Genomic DNA, 22,708 nt, shown 5'->3' with positions numbered 1-22,708 from the left:
TTCAATAGTGTCTATAAAGAACTGGGGTGGGGTTTTTTTCTGTTTTTTTCTTTGCTTTTTTCTGGTACAGTCCCTTCTTATCCAAATTGCTAATATGCTGTGTTGCTTAGGCCTGCCAGTACTGGGTAAATTAAAAGGAAGAGGGCAGGAAGAATTCTGTCTTTGGTGTCATCTGGCTTTTCTTCCCTTTCTAAACAACGTTTCTTTTAATCTATCTAAAATTTTCCTTTAGGTTTTTTACACTTAAGTGGAATATCTTTGAGCCATTTTTTTTTAAACATCTTTATTGGAGTATAATTGCTTTACAACATTGTTAGTTTCTGCTGTATAACAAAGTGAATCAGCTATATGTATACATATATCCCCATATCCCCTCTCTCTTGCATCTCCTTCCCACCTCTCTAGGTGGTCACAAAGCACCGAGCTGATCTCCCTGTGCTATGTGGCTGCTTCCCGCTAGCTATCTATTTTACATTTGGTAGTGTATATATGTCCATGCCACTCTCTCACTTCGTCCCAGCTTACCCTTCCCCCTCCACTTGTCCTCAAGTCCCTTCCCTACGTCTGCCTCTTTATTCCTGTCCTGCCCCTAGGTTCATCAGAACCGTTTTTTGTTTTTTTTAGATTCCATATATATGTGTTAACATACGGTATTTGTTTTTCTCTTTCTGACTTACTTCACTCTGTATGACAAACTCTAGGTCCATCCACCTCACTACAAATAACTCAATTTTGCTTCTTTTTATGGCTGAGTAATATTCCATTGTATATATGTGCCACATCTTCTTTATCCATTCATCTCTCAATGGACACTTAGGTTGCTTCCATGTCCTGGCTATTGTAAATAGTGCTGCAATGAACACTGTAGTACCTGACTCTTTTTGAATTATGATTTTCTCAGGGTATATGCCCAGTAGTGGGATTGCTGGGTCATATGGTAGTTCTATCTGTAGTTTTTTAAGGAACCTCCATACTGTTCTCCATAGTGGCTGTATCAATTTACATTCCCACCAACAGTGCAAGAGGGTTCCCTTTTCTCCACACCCTCTCCAGCATTTATGGTTTGTAGATTTTTTGATGATGGCCTTCTGACCTGTGTGAGGTGATACCTTATTGCAGTTTTGATTTTCATTTCTCTAATGATTAGTGATGTTGAGCATTCTTTCATGTGTTTGTTGGCAGTCTGTATATCTTCTTTGGAGAAATGTCTATTTAGGTCTTCTGCCCATTTTTGGATTGGGTTGTTTGTTTATTTGATATTGAGCTGCATGAGCTGCTTGTATATTTTGGAGATTAATCCTTTGTCAGTTGCTTCATTTGCAAATATTTTCTCCAATTCTGAGGGTTGTATTTTTGTCCTGTTTATGGTTTCCTTTGCTGTGCAAAAGCTTTGAAGTTTCATTAGGTCCCATTTGTTTATTTTTGTTTTTATTTTCATTTCTCTAGGAGGTGGGACAAATAGGATCTTGCTGTAAATCTTTCCAAATTTTAATACTGTTTTTCAGCCTGAGATCTTCCCCCTTTTTTGTTTGCAGTCAGTTACACCATTATCTGCATTACCCTCACTCTTTCTCCTAACACAACACCAAATAAAGATACAAGCCAGTTAAAACTTCTGTGTTCATACGTCTTTCACACCTAGATCTTCCAACTAGAGCCACCAATGGTAATCTACCCCTACAATGCAATTATATACTTGGAAACATATAGCAATATGTTTAGTAATAGTAATATGTATATATTGCATTTACTTGGCCTTTGAAATTAAATCTTTAATGTGTTTCTGGGGTAATACATTTGCAGTGTTTGAAAGTTTATTTGCCTATAAGGATACACAAAACATCCAAATCTTTTTTTATTGAAGCATAGTTGATTTATAATATTGTATTAATTTCTGCTATACAGCAAAGTGATTCAGTTATATATACATATACATTTTTGTATATTTTTCAATTATGGTTTATCACAGGATATTGAATATACTTCCCTGTGTTATACAGTAGGACTTTGTTGTTTACCCATCATATATATAATACTTTGCCTCTGCTAATCCCAAACTCCCAATCCATTCTTCCCCCACTCCCATTCCCCTTGGCAACCACAAATCTGTTCCCTCTGTCTGTGATTCTGTTTCTGTTTTGTAGATAGGTTCCTTTGTGTCATATTTAAGATTACACATAACTGATATCGTATGTTATTTGTCTTTCTCTTTCTGACTTCATTCTTAGTATGATAATCTCAATTTCCATCCATGTTGCTGCAAGTGGCATTATTTCATTCTTTTTGATGACTGAGTAGTGTTCCATTGTATATATGTACCACACCTTCTTTATCCATTCATCTGTCAATGGACATTTAGGTTGTTTCTGTGTCTTGGCTACTGTGAAGAGTGCTGATATGAACATAGGAGTGCCTGTACCTTTTTAAATTATAGTTTTGTCTGGATATATGCCTAGGAGTGGGATTGCTGGATCATAAGGCAACTCTACTTTTAGTTTTTTGAGGAAACTCCATACTGTTTTCCACAGTGGTTGCACAAACTTACATGCCCACTAACTGTAGGAGGGTTCCCTTTTCACACTCTCTCCAGCATTTGTTATTTGTAGACTTTTAATGGTGGCCATTCCGACCTGTGTGAGGTGGGACCTCATTGTAGTTTTGATTTGCATTTCTCTAATAATTAGTGATGTTGAGCATCTTTTCATGTGCCTATTGGCCATCTGTATGTCTTCTTTGGAGAAATGTCTATTTAGGTCCTCTGCCCATTTTTCGATTGGGTTGTTTGTTTTTTTGTTGTTGAGCTGTAGGAGCTGTTTATATATTTTGGAAATTAAGCTCTTGTTTGTTGCATCATTTGCAAATATTTTCTCTTAGTCTGTAGGTTGTCTTTTCGTTTGTTTATGGTTTGGATTTTTTTTTGCTATACAAAATCTTATAAGTTTGATTAGGTCCCATTTGTTTATTTTTGGTTTCATTTCTGTTGCCTTGGGAGACTGACCTATGAAAACATTGGTAGGATTTATGTCAGAATCAAAGCATCCAAATCTTAAACAGGACTAGGTACTGAAGAGAATGCCAGCTTATGCCTGATTGTGAGGAAACTGCTCTCTTCTGCATCAAGTGCTCTTTGAGCAATCATAATGCTGACACCAACTGCACAGAGAGAGCAATAAATACGGAAAAGCCATTCTTTCTTCATATGAGGTGACATGCTTAGTGTGTTTAAGCCTTAACTCTTTCATTTGTAAAATAAGGGCCTAGGATTATTCTTCATGATCTCTCACAGATACAGGTGTTAAGGATTCGAACTACAGAGTAGCAATGGCCTGGGTTCAAATACTTTTTCTTTATTTCCTGGTTTTGTGACTACAGGCAATTTTCAATTCTTCAGGTTCTTTTGGTTTGTTTTCTGTTTTGTAACATTTAGAAGGGGTGCTAATAAAATAAAAGTAGAGCTGTTAAATTTTTTTAAATCTGTGTAAAGTACAATGTGATATATTTTTAGTGAGGTTTTTATTTAGTATTTTCGAATGAGAATATTACAGTGACATTCTATTCTAATTACTGCTTTAAAGATTCAAGGTATCAGTTATTTTTTTCAAAGTCATTAGGGAGAGGGAGAATAAAATAGGAGCAAAACATTTTTGCTATTGTGTATATTCCTTTCAGAGAAAATTACATTTCTTTTTGCCAAAGGGAATGAAAGCAACTTTATCTGGCCATTCTCATGGGCACCTACATACAAAAATAAGAACTAGATGTGTTTCATGTTATTCTTGGATTTTAGGTGTAAACACATAGTTTATTCATACTTATTTCAAGAACACATTAATTATTGGCCTATTAACAAAAGATCCTATTTCTTTATCTCTGGGAAATTTTATATATACATATAGTGATAGATAATCTCTGTGATATATATATATATGTGGTATATATGTTAAAAGAATAAATATATATCACATGTATATTTTTATTTATATTTTTATTTCTCTTAAGCACCATCAACTCCCTCCATGACATACAAAAATGCTATGATTAAATATCCTATTTAATGTCATTATGATAATTTATTTAAGACATATGATCTGAAATGGAAATTCTGGGTCAGTGTGTGTCAATTAAAAAATTCATTAACTACAGTAAGAGTTCTCTTCATATGGCTATCTAAAACTAAACTACCATCATCTGAAGATTCCTATTTACACATTTATTCTCTTAGTGTTTAACCAGTTTCTAATTTTCACTAGTCTTTGTTGGAATCATACCTTTGACCTTACATTTCTTTGATTACTGTTGACCTTATCTCCATGCTTGTGTTGACCATTTTTATTATATGATCATATTACTCATTTGAGAATTTTTCTTTTGGGTTTCCTACATATTTCTTCCTGATTTGCATGAATTACTTATTTAACATAGATATTCATTTCTTGTTATAAATATTGTATCCTGATGTGTCCATCTTTTCAGATATTCCATTGTTCCTTTGGTAAATAGAAATATATAATTTTGATCTTTTTTTTATTTATGGTTTGTACTTTTCCTGTTATTATTTAAGAAATGCATCCATGACTCAAGGTTATACAGTCTTCTTCACTTTCTTCTGTTTGAATTTTGCTTTCATTTTTCATGTTAATTTTAAAAATTCATTTAGAGTCCATTATTCATATCAGGAATAATATGTGCCATTACTTTTAAAATATAGTGACCCACTTTTTCCATAGCTCTATAAAGTGATGGGTGGCTTCATTTTTATTTTATATCAGATTTCTTTATGTGTTTACATATGTATTTCAGACCTCTAATTGGTCAACTTTTCTGCTTCTATAGCTATACCACAATGCATTTTTGCTATTTTTTCAAAATTAGTCTTGATGTTTGTTAAATTTTATGACAGCTGTTGATATCTGGTAGTTGTCAGTACTTTAGCTTCAAAAATATGTTATCAAAATTGCCTTGGTTCATCCTTGCTCTTTCCATTTCCATACACACTTTTGAATCAGCTTGTCATTTCAAATACCTGGCACTATATTGACTGGAATTGAATTTTATCTGTGGATCAAATGATAGTTCATATCTTTATAATATTTTGTCTTTGAATCCATAAATATATAAACATATATGTGTGTTTTTATATAAATGTCTTCATAATTTTTCATTAATTTTATCCCTAAAGTATTTGTTATTTGGGGGTACTATTACAAACAATATCAATTTAGATTTTTGTTGAATTTATATAAATGCAATAACTGGTTGTATATGGACCTTATATCTGGTGACTGTAACAAATGCGCTTATAAATTCTAACAGTTTGTTCTTAAATTATTTGAATATTCTTCAAATAAAATTATGCCAACAAGAAATAATCATATTTTTTCATTGCCAATTTTGAACCCCTCATATCATACAATTCACCCATTTAAAATATACAATTTAACAGTTTTATTATATTCACAGAGTTATGTATCCATCACTACAATCACTTTTAGAACATTTCAATATGCCCCCCCAAAATCTGGCATTCTTTAGCTGTCATCCCCCACCAAATCTCCATTCCCACAGTCTTAGGGAATCAACTCTGTGTCTCTCTAGATTTGTCTATTCTGGACATTTTGTATAAATGGAGTCAAACAATATATGGCTTTTTGTTACTGGCATCTTTAGGTTAACAACATATTTTCAAGCTTGTTACATGTATCAGTACCCCTTTCCTTTTCATTCCTGAATAATAGTCCACTGTATTGGTACACAACATTTTACTTATTCATTCATCAGTTAATGGACATTTAGGTTGTTTTAATTTTTTGACTATTATGATTAATACATATTTATGTACAAGTTTCTTGTTTTTAGTTTTGACTATTTTCAGTTTACCTATTGTTTGCATTGTTACTGGTGTTTTGGTGTTATATACTAAAAAAGCATTGCCTAATTCAAAGTTATGATGATTTACACATATGTTTTCTTCTAAGAGTTATAGTTTTAGCTCCTACATTTAGGTATTTGATTAATTTTGAGCTTATATTTTTATATGGTATGAGGTAGGGGTCCAACTTCATTATTTGTATACAGTCATTCAATTGTCTCAGCACTATTTGTTGAAAAAACTATTCTTTCCCAATTGAATTATCTTGTTGCCCTTGTCAAAAACGAATTGACTATAAATGTAAGTGTTTATGTCTGGACTTTCATGTCTATTTCATTGATTTATATGTCTATTCTTATGCCAGTATCATACTGTTTTGATTACTGTAGATTTGTATTAAGTTATAAAATCAGGAAGTGAGAGCCTTACAACTTTGTTCTTCTTTGTCAAGTTTGTCTTGGCTATTTTGGGTCTCTTGAATTACTATATAAATTTTCAGGCCAGCTTGTTCACTTCTGCAAAATAAGAAGTTGTATTTTTTTTGTGGGAATTACATTGAATCTGTAGATCAGTTTGGGAAGTAAGTTCTTTTTACTGTATTATGTCTCTTGATCCATGAACTTGGGATCTCTTTCTATTTATTTGATCTTCTTTAATTTCTTTCACTATGTTTTGTAGTTTTAGAGTATATATACTTTTTTACTTCTTTTGTTAAATTTATCCCTAAGTGTTTTATTCTTTTTGATGTTACGATAAATGAAATTGTTTTCTTAATTTCATTATTTTTAATTTCATTATTCTTAATTTCATTATTGTTACTGGATACAAATACAGTTGAATTTATATATTGACTTTATATCATACAACATTGCTGAACTCATTTATTAGTTAATAATTTTATAATGTATTTCTTGGCAGTTTCTATATACAAGAGAATGTCATCTGCTGTCATTTCTTCCTTTTCAATATGAATGCATGTGTTTTATTTTTTACTTAAATACCCTGGCTAATGTTAAACAGAAGTGGCAAAAGCAGGCAACTTTGCCTTGCTCCTGATATTAGAGGAGAAGAGCATTTAGTCTTTAACTATTCAGTATAATGTTAGCTATGAATGTTCCATAGATTCACATTATCACATTGAGAATGTTTCCTCTATTCCTAGTTTGTTGAGTATTTTTATTATAAAAAGTATTTATATTATTAAATGTTTTTTCTGTGTCTATTGAGACAATCATATGATTTTGGTCCTTTATTCTATTGGCTTAGTGTATTCCATTAATTGATTTTCATTTGTTAAGCCTACCTTGCATTTCTGGGTCATGGTGCATATCCTTACAGTATGCTGTTGGATTAGGTTTGCTAGTGTTTTTTTGAGGCTATTTGCATGTATGTTGATAAGAAATATAGTCTTTAGGTTGGTTTTTTTGGTTTTAATTTATTTATTATCAGGGTAAAACTGGCCTCACAGAATGAACTGGGAAGGTATACTCTTCTCTTTCTTGGAAAAGTTTAAAATTTGTTAATTCTTCTTTAAACGTTTGAAAAAATTCACCAGTGAAGCCAGTTGGTCTTTGGCTTTTATTGGTGGGAAGTCTTAAAATTACTAATTAAATTCCTTTATTGTTATAGGTCTATTTAGAATTTCTATTTCATCTGAGTCAGTTTTTATAGTTTGTCTTTCTAGAAATGTGTCCATTTCATCTGTGTTATCTAATTTGTTGGCATACATTTGTTCATATTTGTCACTTATAATACTTTTTATTTCTCTAAAGTTGGTAGTTATGCTCCCTGTTTAATTTCTGATTTTAGTAATTTGACCTTTATTTTTTTCTTGGTCAGTCTAGCTAAAAGTTTGTCAATTTTGTTGATATTTTTAAACAGGCAACTTTTGCTTTGGTTGATCTTCTCTGTTATATTTCTATTCTCTATTTCTCAATTTTCTGCTCTAATCTTATTATTTCTTTCCTTCTGCCTGCTTTGGGTTTAAATTTTCCTTCCATTTCCAGTGTCATAATGTGGAAGGTTAGCTTGTTGACATGAAATCTGTTTTCTTTTTAATGAAGGCATTTAGATCTACAAATTTCCCCCAATGCACTGCTTTAACTGTATTCCACAAGTTTTGGTATATTTTGTCTTCATTTTTATTCATCTCAAAGTATTTTCTAATTTCCTTTGTGAAAATTTCTTTGATACATTCACTGCATGAGTGTGTTGTTTAATTTCCACATATTTGTGAATTTACCAGATTTCTTTCCTTTATTTCCAATTTCATGTCATGTGATTGAAATATATATTTTGTATAATTTCAATCCTTGTAAATTTATGGAGATTGGTTTTATGGCCTTCCATGTGATTTATTCTGTAGAATGTTTCATGTGTGCTAGAGATAAATGTATGTGTGTTGTTGTGTGGAAAGTACTATTGATATCTATTAGGTCTAATCTGTGTCTATTATTTTCCAAACTTTCTAGTTCTTGTTGATTTTCAGCCTCCTTATTCTATTATTGAAAGTTGAGTATTGAATTCTACTATTGTTGAATTATCTTTTTCTCTTCTCAATTATGTCTGTTTTTACTTCATATATTTTCAGGCTTTGCTTCTATTTTTAGGTAGATGTATATTTATAATTGTTACAACTTAATGATATTAATAATGGAAACTTTTATCATTATAAAAGATCCCTGCCTTTTATTTATATTTATATTTTTACCTGATTGTATTGGCTATGATATTAAATGCAAAAGTGTTGAATGAAAGTAGTGATAGTGAGAATCCTGTCTTATTCCTGATTTCAGGTAAAAAGCTCATTCTTTAAGTAAAAACATTCACTATTAAGTAGGATTACAATAGTAATTTTGCTATTGTTATGCTTTGTTTTTTGGTAAATATTTTTAATCACGTTAAAAACTTTCTCATTTGCTAAGATTTTTCAAAATTTTTAATCATAAATAAGAGTTACAAAATAATTTACATTTCATCATTACTGAGTTATATTTGAAATTCAAGATCTGAATCTGACCTGAATTTATCAGTAATATGTAATTTTTCTTTGTTCTCTTTACTTGGTTTATTTTTAAAATTTCAATTTCTCTCTTCCATTATATTTATCATTTCTTTCTATTGTATTTATATTTATTTTGTTCTATTTATGATTTATAGATGTTAGAGGTAAAATTTTAGGTTATTTAATTTTAATTTTCTTGTATGTAATTTAAAGCTCTAAATGCTTTTCTAGGTACTGTTTTAGGTATATCTTCAAATTTTAAATAAATTTTTTACTGATTATTCTAACTTTCATTACTTTCATAAGTTATTTTATGATTTATATTTAATCTGTGTCATTATAATACATTTTTAAATTTTTGTATACACTGGATTTTATTCTTAGTTATCCCAGCTCATGCCCTTCTTCCTGTGTGAGCTTAAACCAGTTTCTTATCCATTCTGTTTTGCACTTCTGTATCTGGAAAATTAAAGTTGTAATAGAGTTATATGTAAAATACATAGATTCATATCTGGTACATAATAATTTTTATGTGTTAACTATTTTATTATTCTTATTCTATTTTTATTCCATGTGGGTTAGAAAAAAGAGTGGATAAGAAGAGAATTATTTGGGATGTATCAATGCTTCCTTGTGGCTTAATCCATTACTATTTTGGAAATGATTCTATGTTTTATTTTTATTTTGTTATGTTTAGTTTTGGGTATATTTGAATGTAGAGTGTATGTGACTTATCGAATGTGTATGTATTGTTTTACACTATCAATCATGCTCTATTTATAGTCAGTGTCCTTTCTTTGGTTGGTTTAATTGACCATTTATTATTTGAAATGGCAGTGTCACGATCTCCAAGCAACATACTAGATCTATATTTTCCTATGCTTCTGATCATTGTTTTAATTGTACTAAACTTATTGGTTACTTTGATCTATATTTATGATCTTTATGTCTCCTTTATATTTATTTACCAGGATATAACAATTTTATTTACAATTTTGCCCTACACTTTCTTTTTTACCATAAAATTATTACTTGGACTTGCAAAGTTGTTACACCACTTTATTTTTAACATCGTGGCATCCCTTTTAAAGTGTGCTCTTCTTGATTTTAAATATATATGTATGTATTTAATGGGTAAGTCTTGTCTAGGAGATTCACTATAGTTTTTCAAACTCCAAAATGACTATTGTCTCCTCATGTTGTACCTTATTCTCCACTTCAGAGTCATGGAATAATTTCCAGAATTTAAAATCTAAGTATGCTTAGATTTTGTATTAGAGTTTTCTAATTTTTAAGTCAAAATGAAGTTTACTTAATAAGTTTGTTAACTGTACTTTTTATCATATGTCTCACCTGGATTTATTTCCCTATTCTGAGTAGGGTATTTTCTCTTAGTGTTTTTGATGTGGTAAGTTATCTATGTATGTTTATTCCCAAGAATGTTTGTATGTTTTCTTAATTTAAGTTGATTAGCTTGAACCAAATGTTCACACACAGGGAATCTCTTTCCAGGATTTGAAACCCAAGGGACTAATACCCAATGTCACTCACATATCGAAGTAGCTTATCCTCAATTTTTCTGCTTTTCTGGAGAGACATTTCCTGACCATTCTGTCTAATGTCAGTCCAGACTACTTCCATTTTATTCCCTTAGCAGTCTTTATTCTTAATCATGACATTTGCCCCTGACATATTATGGAAGTATACATTTACTTATTACTTGTCTTCTCTTTCTAGAAGGCATGCTCATGAGAAGAGGGACTTTATGTTGTTCACTTCTGGATTTATAGTGCCTAGTAGTCAAAGAGATGTTGAAATTTTATTGAAGGTTGGAAGCAACTTTTCTGAGGTACAGGCATACTCTGGAGATATGGCAAGTTTGGTTCAGACCACTGCAATAAAGCAAATATTGCAAATTCAAGTTACATGATTTTTTTGTCTTCCCAGTACATATAAAAGTTACTCTCTACTTTAGTCTATTAAGTGTGCAATAGCATTATGTCTAAAAAAATACATACCTTGATTTTAAAATACTTTAATGCTAAAAAGTGCTACCCATCACCTGAGACTTCAGCAAGTCACAATCTTTTTGCTGGTAGAGGATCTTGCTTCAGTGTTGGTGGCTGCTGACTGATCAGGGTGGTGATTGTTAAAGGCTGGGCTGGCTGTAGCAATTTCTTAAAATAAAATAATGAATTGATTGACTCTTCCTTTCATGAACAATTTCTCTGTAGTGTGCAATGCTGTCTGATAGCATTTTATCCACAGTAGAACTTCTTTCAAAATTGGAGTCAATCTTTTCAAAGCCTATTTGCTTTATCAAACTAAATTTACGTAATATTCTAAATTCTTTGTTGTCATTTTAGCAATATATTTAGTATCTTCACCAGAAGTAGCTTCCATCTCAAAACACCACTTTCTTTGTTCATCCATAACAAGCAACTCCTCACCCATTAAAGCTTTATCATGAGATTGCAGCAATTTAGTCACATCTTCTGGCTCCACTTCTAGTTCTCTTGCTATCTCTACCACATCGGCAATTCCTTCCTCCACTGATCTTGAACCCTCAAAGTCATCCATTAAGGCTGGAATCAACTTCTTCCAAACTCTTATTAATGATATTTTGACCTCTTCCCATGAATCAGAAATAATCTTAATGGCATCTAGAATGATGAATCCTTCCCAGAAGGTTTTCAGTTTACTTTGCCAAATCCATTGGAGGATTCAATGTCTGTGGCAGCTACAGCCTTACAAAATAAATTTCTTAAATAATAAGACTTGAAAGTTGAAAGTACTCCTTAATCCATGGGCTGCAAAATGGATGTTGTGTAATAGGCATAAAAACAACATGAATCGTGTTGTGTATCTCCATCAGATCTCTTGGGTGACCAGGTGCATTGTCAATAAACAATAACATCAATATTTTGAAAGGAATCTTTGTTTTCTGATCAGTAGATCTCAATAATGGGCTTAAAATAGTCAATGAACCATGTCATAAACAGGTGTGCTGTAATTCATGCTTTGTTTTTGCACTTATAGAGCACAGACAGAGTAGATTGAGATAATTCTTAAGGGCCCTGGGATTTGGGGAATGGTAAATGAGCACTGGGTCAATTTAAAGTCACCAGCTGCATTAGCCCCTAACAAGAAAGTCAGCCTGTCCTTTGAAGCTTTGAAGCCAGGCATCGACTTTTCTTCTCTAGCTATGAAAGTCCTAATTGGCATCTTCTTCCAATATATGACTGTTTCATCTACACTAAAAATCTGCTACTTTGGTGTAGTGACCTTCATTAATTATCTTAGCTAGATCTTCTGGATAAATTGCTGCCACTTCTACATTAGTATTTGCTGATTCACCTTGAACTGTTATGGTATGGAGATGGTTTCTTTCCTTAAACCTCATGAACCAACTTTCTCTAGCTTCAAACTTTTGTTTTCTGCAGCTTCCTCACCTCACTCAGCCTTCATAGATTTGAAGAGTTAGGGTCTTGCTCTGGATTAGGCTTTGGTTTAAGGAAAAGTTGTGGCTGGCCTGATCGTCTATCCAGACCACTAAATCTTTCTCTATATCAGCAATAAGGCTGTTTTTCCTCTCTCACCATTCATGTGTTCACTGGAGCAGCACTTTTAATTTCCTTCAAGAACTTTTCCTGTGCATTTACGACTTGGCTCACTGGTGCAAGAGGACTAGCTCTTAGCCTATCTCGGCTTTCAACATGCCTTCCTCATTAAACTTAATCACTTCTAGTTTTTGATTTAAAGTGACACATATGACTCTTCCTTTCACTTGAACACTTAGAGGCCATTGTTGTGTTATTAATTGGCCTAATCTCCATATTGTTGTGTCTCAGGGAATAGGGAAGCCCAAGGGGAGGAAGGGAGACTAGAGAACGGCTTGTTGGTGGAGCAGTCGGAACACATACATTAAGTTCACCATCTTATATGGGTGTGGTTTGTGGCAACCCAAAACAATTACAATAGTAACTCAAAGATCACTGATCACAGATCACCATAACAAATATAATAATGGGAAAGTTTGAAATAGTGTGAGAATTACCAAAATGTGACACACAGACACAGAGTGAGCCAATGCTGTTGGGAAATCGGTGCCAGTATACTTGTTGGATGCAGGGTTTCCCCAGACCTTCAATTAGTAAAAAAAAAAAAAAAAAAAAAAAAAAGCGATATCCACAAAGTACAATAAAGTGAAGCACAATAAACTGAGGTGTGCTTGTATATAATTTTCATATTTTTATAAGTAAAGAGGATAAGCAACTCACCCAGTGTCACACCATTAGTGAATGATTTAGATGAAATTCTAATATAGTCTTGCAGTTTGAAACATGGTACTCTTAGCCACAACAAAAATACTGTTTCCTTATGTAATTCGAGCTGGACTTCCTTTCTGAAATGTGCTACCATCAACTCTAATTTTATTAAAACTGACATAAAGTCTTCTATGAAACTCACTGGTTTCTGCTAATTCATGAGCTTCAACTTCCTTAAATGTCTACAAAATGTATTTTCTCTCAAATACTAGCTCTCGATTTCATTATTATTTTTAATTGCACATCTCCTTCGTCTTAGGATAAAAGTCTAAATTCATAATGTTAGTAAAGTTCTCTGAATGTTAGAGAATTAAGAGAGATAAGCCTCAGAAAACAAAGGCAATAATTATCTTACACATGTTAGGATTGGCAATGATCTCTGTTTTCTTGGAACGATGTTTGAGAAAACTAAGTTCTTCCTTCATTGTGAATTGCAAAATCTTCAAAGGGAAAAGGAATAGAAGCACACTTATGATATTACATTTAGGTATGGGCTAAGAATGAGAAAAAAGAAAAAAACTGTTGAGTTCATAACTATAATCATTTTCGTATCTCTCCACATTATTTCACATCCCTACTTAAGGACCAACTTAAGTATGATTTTCTCTCTAAATTCATGTTGATATCTACTCTTGAACCCTGTTATGGCTCATTATACTTTAGAGCTGTGCTGGCCATTATGGTAGCCACTAACCACGTGTGTCCATGGAGTATTTGAACTATGGCTATTGAATTGTTGTGCTGTAAAATATAAAATATATACTGAATTTTAGAGACAGTATGAAAAACAATGTAAAATATTTTATTCATATTTTATATTGATTGAAACTGGGTGATCATTAGTCAAATCCATTTCACCTACCTACACTAGTCAAGGTCCTCTACCAAAGAGGTGTATGTCCTCCAAGCAGTACATAAGATAAACAATAAGATATTTGCCCGAGTTATATGTTAGGAACTTGGAATCAGCTGTGTCTAGTTCTGAACTGAGCTGGTTAGACTGTATAAAACCACCAACCGTCCAACTGGGCATGCTCGAGTGTTGATTCAGTGCCCTGACATCAGAGGGCCTAAAAACTCAAGCTAAATGCCTCCATTTTTTAACGTGTAGCGGGTTGTAAGTTATACATGTGCAGAACATTGATTACCGCACCTTTCTCCAATCACATTTCCCCACGCCCCCACACACCACCCACGCCTCAGAGAGCCCTGCTTCCTCATTCTTTATCCTATAAACACCTGCACCCTGTGCCTTCTGGTATTTGTCTCCTTTCTTGCTGGCCTTGCCAACAAACCATCCCTTTGCTGCAAACCTCGGGGTCTCAACATATTGGCTTGCTGTGGGCGTTGGGCAAAACAAATTGGCTCGGTAGCAGATTATATATCAAATTGATAACATTTAAAATATACTAGGTTAAATAAAATATATTTAATATCACCTCTGTGTGTTTAATATGACTACTACAAAGTGGAAATTGTGTGGCTCTCATATTTCTATTGGGCAACAAAGAGTTAGAAAGTATTTTCAAACTTCTCAGGTCATTTTAGTTGGGTGTAAGTTCTGTAATGTATTTGCTGGAGTAAGATTTCCAGAATTTACTCATCTTGCATAACTGAAACTTTGTACCCTTGACCAATATTTCCCCAATTCCTTCCCCCTCCAGCCCCTGGTAAACACCAATCTACTCTCTGGTTCTATGGGTATGACATTTTTATCTACACATATAAATGAGGTCATGCAGTATTTGATTTTTGTGTCTTTTATTTCACTTAGCATAATGTCCTCCAGGTTTATTCAAATTATTGCAAATAGCAGGATTTTCTTTTTTAAGGCTGAATAATATTCCATTCTGTATGTGTGTATATATACAGATAGAGAGAATTTACATATACCATGTTTTCTTTATGAATTCATCAGTTGACAGACACTTGAATTGTTTCAGTATTTTTTCAATATTTTGGCTATTATAAATAATGCTGCAGTGAAAATGGGAGTGCAGATATGTTTGAGAGATACTGATTTCATTTCGTTTTCACATGTACTCAGATGAGGGAATGCTGGGTCATATGGTAGCTGTATTTTTAATTTTTTGAGAAACCTCCATACTGTTTTTCATTGTTGCTACACCAATTTACACTCCCACCAACAGTGTACAGGTGTTTAGTTTCTCCACATCCTAGCCAAACCTGTCATCATTTATCTTTTTGATAATAGCCATTCTAACTGGCCTCAGGTGATATCTCATTGTGGTTGTGATTCTCATTTCCCTAATGATTAATGTACTCAGGCTTTTCATCTGTTCATCATTTGAAGGGCGTTTATATTGTTTCCATGTTTTGACTATTGCGAATAAACATGCTATAAATATTCATGTACAGGTATTTGTGTGAACCTAAGTTTTCATTTCTCTAGGATAAATACCCAAGAGAAGTTCTGATTCATATTTTAAGTGTATGTTTAACTTTATAAAAAGTGCCATACTGACTGCAGACTAGTTGTTACCATTTTACATTCCCACCAGTAATGTATGAGGGATCTGGTTGTCCTGCCTCCTTTCCAGCATTTAGTACTGTCCATATATTTTTTCTATTAAGTTTGGAATGATATCTCATGGTGGCTTTATTTACATTTGCATAATGACTAATGCTTTTAATCATCTTTATATGTGCTATATGCCATTTACATATCTTCTTAAATGAAATGCCAAAGACTTTTTCTTATTTTCTATTTGGATTATTTGCTTTCTTACCTTTGCCTTTAGGTTTTTATCGTATATTCTGTATGCAAATATTTAGAGATGCAATTGGAAAATATTTTCTTAGTCTGTGGCTTGAATTTTAATCCTCATAATAGAGACATTTACAGAGAAAAATTTTTACTTTTAGTAAAGTTTAGTTTGTGTTTTTTTCCCCTTTTATGGCCATGCTTTTGCTATTTTGTTTAAGAACTTTTTGCCGAACCATAGATCAAAAATATATTCTATGTTTTCTTCTAAAATCATTATACTTTTAAGTTTTAAGCTCTGTGATCCATTTTTTGAGTTAATTTTGCATGAAGTATGAAGTACAGTAGAGTTTTGTGCTGGCAAATCAATAGTTCGGAGAAATTAGAAGTTTGGGAGATCATAAAAGCAATATGCCAGAAAGCAATATGTGAGGTCCAGAACTAAGATATTGGCAGTGTGTGATGTGCAAAATATTCAGTTCATCAGGTTGACAAATTATAGCTGAGCACACAGCACTTTGCTGCATTCTGAGGAGGAATTATATTGAAATAATTCAAAACTTCTGTACTGAATAATCAAAGAATATTATTTCCTAAACAAATAGATGCTGGTGGGAATAAAAAGAGACAGAAGAAATCAACTGAGTTTCTCAAGAGATCATAATCTCATTTAGATTCAGTTACACCCTATGAGCATCTGCAGGAGTATGGTGATAAGAACTCAAACAATTTATCATCAAATGTCTTTTTATCTGAGATGAAATGTGTTCAAATCAGTGGTTTCCTTAGAGAAGTTCTAGTTTTGTCAACTAGGTTAAGGATCAAAGGAGTGCATTCTTTCAGTATTCAGTTCCAACAATCAAATGTGTTCCTGCCTCATCAAGTAAAATGCAGTCCCATCACAAATCAGAGGAAACCATATGGTCATTTTTTATTCATTTTTCTTATCCAGCATCTAAATCTTTTCTATGTTAAGGAAAGAGCCCACCCCCTACCCACTCCCCACACTTGCTCTGAGACTTAAAGAGGAACAAAAGATATCACACGTTATAAAATATTAAAATGTAGGGTACTTCTTTTCCAAGCCACCCTGGCAGATAGCTCTCAGGTCCTTCCAATCAGATTTAATTATCTGGAACTTAAATGGTATCTACATATGCAAGCAGCAAAAAACACTACCGGTGGAATAACAACAACAGTATTCTCCATGTGGAAATAGTTTTGAAGCAGAGGGGCAGAAAACTCAGTCAAATCCTGACAGGAAGGCAGATATTATTTGTGATCATGGAATGAGAGTGATTGGTTAATGTGGAAAGAAAATAAATTTACATGAACATAAAAATCTTGCTATAGGAAGAATTAACATCGATACTAGATTAAATGTAGCAGCTTTAATAGCTAGGACAGACTGTAATCATTTACTTTGGTCAATTTGACTTTTTTACACAATTGTGATGTGACAATGAAGACAACCTCAAGATTACCAGGATTTACCATTCAACAAGGAATCATTCTCAGCTATTGAGTTTAGCACTTTAATTCTAAAATCTCTGGTTAGAGCAACTACAGTAATAAATTCATTCTGATTATGTTATTTTCCTCCAGTACAGAGTTGGCCCTTCCTATCTGCAGATTTTCCATCTGTGGACTCAACCAACTGCAGATAAAAAATAATTTTAAAGTTCCAGAGACTTCCAAAAAGCAAAATTTGAACTTGCCACGTGCGAGTAACTATTTACATGACATGAACATTGTAATAGGTATTATAACTAATCTATAGATGCTTTAAAGTAGAGTCATCTCTACATGATGGACATGCAAAGGTTATATGTAAATACTAGGTCTTTGTATATGATACTTGAGCATTTTGTTAGATTTTGTTATCTGCAGAAGGTGCTGTAACTAATCCACCGAGGATATCAAGGGACAACTGTATATACCTCATATTACATTCTCACATGTATTCTCAGGTTTCTGCAGATATAATCGAACAGACTTGTGCAATTATTTGCCATGTGTGACTTTCCCTCCTGAAACAGACAAGCTTGCAACTCTAGGGTTTGCTGAGGTCTGACTCTAGAAAAAGATCTGTAACCCATGTGGGGTGATACCAGCTATGCATTTTGATTGGAAAACTCAATATTTTTATGATATATTCCCAACTCTTAAAAATATCTACAATTCAAATAAAAACCTCAACACTTATTTCTAGAGCTTGGCAAGCAGGTCATTTTACATAGAAATATAAATTACCTAGAATAACAGCAAAATTCTTGAAAAGAGAATGGAGATTTATATTACTTGTGTCATTCAGGGTTCAACTCCAGGATCATCAGAGAGGACAATAAAGGTTAGATTTAGAGCTGTTCAAGTCCCTGTCAGATGAGACTTTATCTTTCTTGCTGAAAAATCCGAGAATAGTCATACCTGAGGTGAGTGTTACAGACTGAATGTTTGTGTCCCCACAAAGTTCATAGGTTGAAATCCTAACCTCAGTGTGATGGTATAAGGAGGTGAGACCTTTGAGGAGTGAATAAATCATGAGGGTGGAACCCCCATGAAGGGGATTTGTGCCCTTATATATAAAAAAAAAATCCCAGAAAGTTATCTCACTGCCTTCTATGCTGTGAGGATACTGAGAAAGCTCTCAACAGACACTAAATCTGCTGGTGCCTTGATCTTGGATTTCCCAGACTCAAGAACTGTGAGAAATGTGATTTAAGTCACTCAATCTGTAGTATTTTTGTTACAGCAGCCCAAAAAGAATAAGACAATAAGGAAATACCGGTAATTTTTTGCATTATGTGGTCATTTAAGCTGAGTTTTCCACTGAGAGCTGGTATCAACTGCCAGCAGTGGTAATGAGCTACAATAGATAAAATCATTTTTCTGTATTTTGTGTTTTATGTGCGAAATTAAATTCTTTATTTTAAAAATTGGGGTATAGTTGTTTTACAATGTTGTGTTATTTTCTACTTAACAGCAAAGTGGAGTTCCCTGTGCTATGCAGCAGGTTCTCATTAGTTATGTGTTTTATACATATTACTGTATATATGAAAATCCCAATCTTACAATTCATCCCACCATCCCACTGCCCACCTTGGTGTTCATATGTTTGTTCTCTACATCTGTGTCTCTATTTCTGCCTTGCAACCGATTCATCTGTACCACTTTTTAGACTCCACATATATGCATTAATTAATATATGATATTTGTTTTTCTCTTTCTGACTTACTTCACTCTGTATGAAAGTCTCAGGGTCCATCCACATCTCTACAAATGACCAAATTTCATTCCTTTTTATGGCTAATATCCCATTGTATATGTGTAACACATCTTCTTTATCCCTTCATCTGTCAATGGACATTTAGGTTGCTTCCATGACCTAGCTATTGTAAATAGTGCTGCAATGAACATTGGGGTGCATGTGTCTTTTGAATGATAGTTTTCTCTGGGTATATGCCCACTAGTGGGATTGCTGGGTCATATGGTAATTCTATTTTTAGTTTTTTAAGGAACCTCCATACTGTTTTCCATAGTGGCTGTATCAGTTTACATTCCCACCAACAGTGCAAAAGGGTTCCCTTTTGTCCACACACTCTCCAGCATTTATTGTTTGTAGATGTTCTAATGAAGCCCATTCTAACTGGTGTGAGGTGATACCTCATCGTAGTTTTGATTTGCATTTCTCTAATAATTAGTGATGTTGAGCAGCTTTTCATGTGCCTCGTGGCCATGTGTATGTCTTCTTTAGAGAAATGTCTATTTAGGTCTTCCACACATTTTTTGATTGGGTCATTTGGTTTTTGGATATTGAGCTGCATGAGACGTTTATATATTTTGGAGATTAATCCTTTGTCCGTTGATTCATTTGCAAATATTTTCTTCCATTCTGAGGGTTGTATTTTCATCTTGTTTATGCTTTCCTTTGCTGTGCAAAAGCTTTTTTGTTTGTTTGTTTTTTGTTTTTTGTGGTACGCGGGCCTCTCACTGCTGTGGCCTCTCCCGTTGCGGAGCACAGGCTCCGGATGCGCAGGCTCAGCAGCCATGGCTCACGGGCCCAGCCGCTCTGCAGCATGTGGGATCTTCCCAGACCGGGGCATGAACCCATGTCGCCCACATCAGCAGGCAGACTCTCAACCACTGCACCGCCAAGGAAGCCCTGTGCAAAAGCTTTTAAGTTTCATTAGGTTCCATTTTTTTGTTTTTGTTTTTATTTCCATTACTCTAGGAGGTGGGTCAAAAAAGATCTTGCTGTGATTTATATCAGAGTGTTCTTCCTATGTTTTCCTCTAAGAGTTTTATAGTGCCTCATCTTACATTTAGGTCTTTAATCTATTTTGAGTTTATTTTTGTGCATGGTGTTAGGGTGTGTTCTAATTTCATACTTTTACATGTAGCTGTCCAGTTTTCCCAGCACCACTTATTGAAGAGACTCTCTTTTCTCCTTTGTATATCCTTTCCTCCTTTGTCATAGATTAGTTGACCATATGTGCATGTGTTTACTTCTGGGATTTCTATCCTGTTCCACTGATCTATATTTCTGTTTTTGTGCCAGTACCATATTGTCTTGATTACTGTAGCTTTGTAGTATAGTCTGAAGTCAGGGAATCTGATTCCTCTAGCTCCGTTTTCCTTTTTTTCTTTTTTCCAAAATTGCTTTAGCTATTCAGGGTCTTTTGTGTCTCCATACAAATTTTAAGATTTATTGTTCTAGTTCTGGGGAAAATGCCATTGGTAATTTGATAGGGCTTGCATTGAATCTGTAGATTGCTTTGGGTAGTATAGTCGTTTTCACAATATTGATTCTTCCAGTCCAAGAACATGGTATATCTCCCCATCTGTTTGTGTCATCTTTGATTTCATAGTGTCTTCTAGTTTTCTGAGTACAGGTCTTTTACCTCCTTAGGTAGGTTTATTCCTAGGTATTTTATTCTTTTTGTTGCAGTGGTGAATTTGATTGTTTCCTTAATTTCTCTTTGTGATCTTTTGTTATTAATGTATAGGAATCCAAAAGATTTCTGTGCATTAATTTTGTATTCTGCAACTTTACCAAATTCATTGATTAGCTCTAGTAGTTTTCTGGTGGCATCTTTAGGATTTTCTATATATAGTATCATGTCATCTGCAAACAGTGACAGTTTTACTTCTTCTTTTCCAATTTATTTTCCTTTATTCTTTTTCTTCTCTGATTGCCATGGCTAGGACTTCCAAAACTATATTGTATAATAGTGGTGAGAGTGGATATCCTTGTCTTCTTCCAGATCCTAGAAGAAAGGCTTTCAATTTTTCACCATTGAGAATGATGTTTGCTGTGGGTTTGTCATATATGGCCTTTATTATGTTGAGGTAGGTTCTCTCTAGGCCCACGTTCTGGAGAGTTTTTATCATAAATGAGTATTGAATTTTGTCAAAAGCTGATTCTGCATCTATGGACACAACCATATTGTTTTATTCTTCAGTTTGTTAATATGGTGTATCACATAGATTGATTTGTATATATTAAAGAATCCTTGCATCCCTGGGATAAATCTCACTTGATCATGTATATGATCCTTTTAATGTGTTGTTGCGTTCTGTTTGATAGTATTTTGTTGAGGACTTTTGCCTCTATATTCGTCAGTGATATTGGTCTATAATTTTGTTTGTAGTATCTTTGTCTGGTTTTGGTGTCAGGGTGATTGTGGCCTTGTAGAATGAGTTTGGGAGTATTCCTTCCTCTGCAATTTTTTGGAAGAGTTTGAGAAGGATCGGTGTTAGCTCTTCTTTAAATGTTTGTTAGAATTCACCTGTGAAGCCATCTTGTCCTGGACTTCTGTTTGTTGGAAGATTTTTAATCACAGTTTCAACTTCATTACTTGTGTTTGGTCTGTTCATATTTTCTATTTCTTCCTCATTCAGTCTTGGAAATTTATACATTTCTAAGTTTGTCCATTTTTTCCAGGATTTCAATTTTATTGACATATAGTTGCTTGTAGTAGTCTCCCATGATGCTTTGTATTTCTGTGGTGTCCTTTTAACTTCTCTTTTTTCATTTCTAATTTTGTTGATTTGAGTCCTCTCCCTCTTTTCCTTGATAAGTCTGGCTAAATGTTTATCAATTTTGTTTATCTTCTCAAAGAACCAGCTTTTAGTTTTATTGGTCTTTGCTATTATTTTCTTTGTTTGTATTTCACTTATTCCTGCTCTGATTGTTATGATTTCTTTCCTTCTACTAGCTTTGGGTTTTGTTTGTTCTTCTTTCTCTAGTTCCTTTAGGTGTAAGGTTATATTGTTTACTTGAGATTTTTCTCGTTTCTTGAGGTAGGATTTTATTGCTATAAACCTCCCTCTTAAAACTTCTTTTGCTGCATCTCATAGGTTTTGAGTTGTCGTGCTAACCTTGTCATTTGTCTCTAGGTATTTTTTTATTTCCTCTTTGATTTCTTCAGTGATCTCTTGGTTATTTAGTAGCATATTGTTTACTCTCCACGTGTTTGTAATTTTTACAGTTTTTTTTTCCTGTAATTGATATCTTGCCTCATAGTGTTGTGGTCAGAAAAGATGATTGATATGATTTCAATTTTCTTAAATGTACCAAGGCTTGATTTGTGACTCAAGATGAGATCTATATTGGAGAATGTTCCATGTGCACTTGAGAAGAAAGCTTAATCTGTTGCTTTTGGATGGAATGTCCTATAAATATCAATTAAATCTATCTGGTCTATGTGTCATTTAAAGCTTGTGTTTCATTATTAATTTTCTGTCTGGATGATCTGTCCATTGGTGTAAGTGAGGTGTTA

The sequence above is a fragment of the Stenella coeruleoalba genome (genome assembly GCF_951394435.1).
Source record: "Stenella coeruleoalba genome assembly, chromosome: 17".
NCBI classification, from domain to species: domain Eukaryota; kingdom Metazoa; phylum Chordata; class Mammalia; order Artiodactyla; family Delphinidae; genus Stenella; species Stenella coeruleoalba.
The sequence above is the reverse complement of the archived record's forward strand: the minus strand, read 5'-3'. Positions refer to the sequence as shown.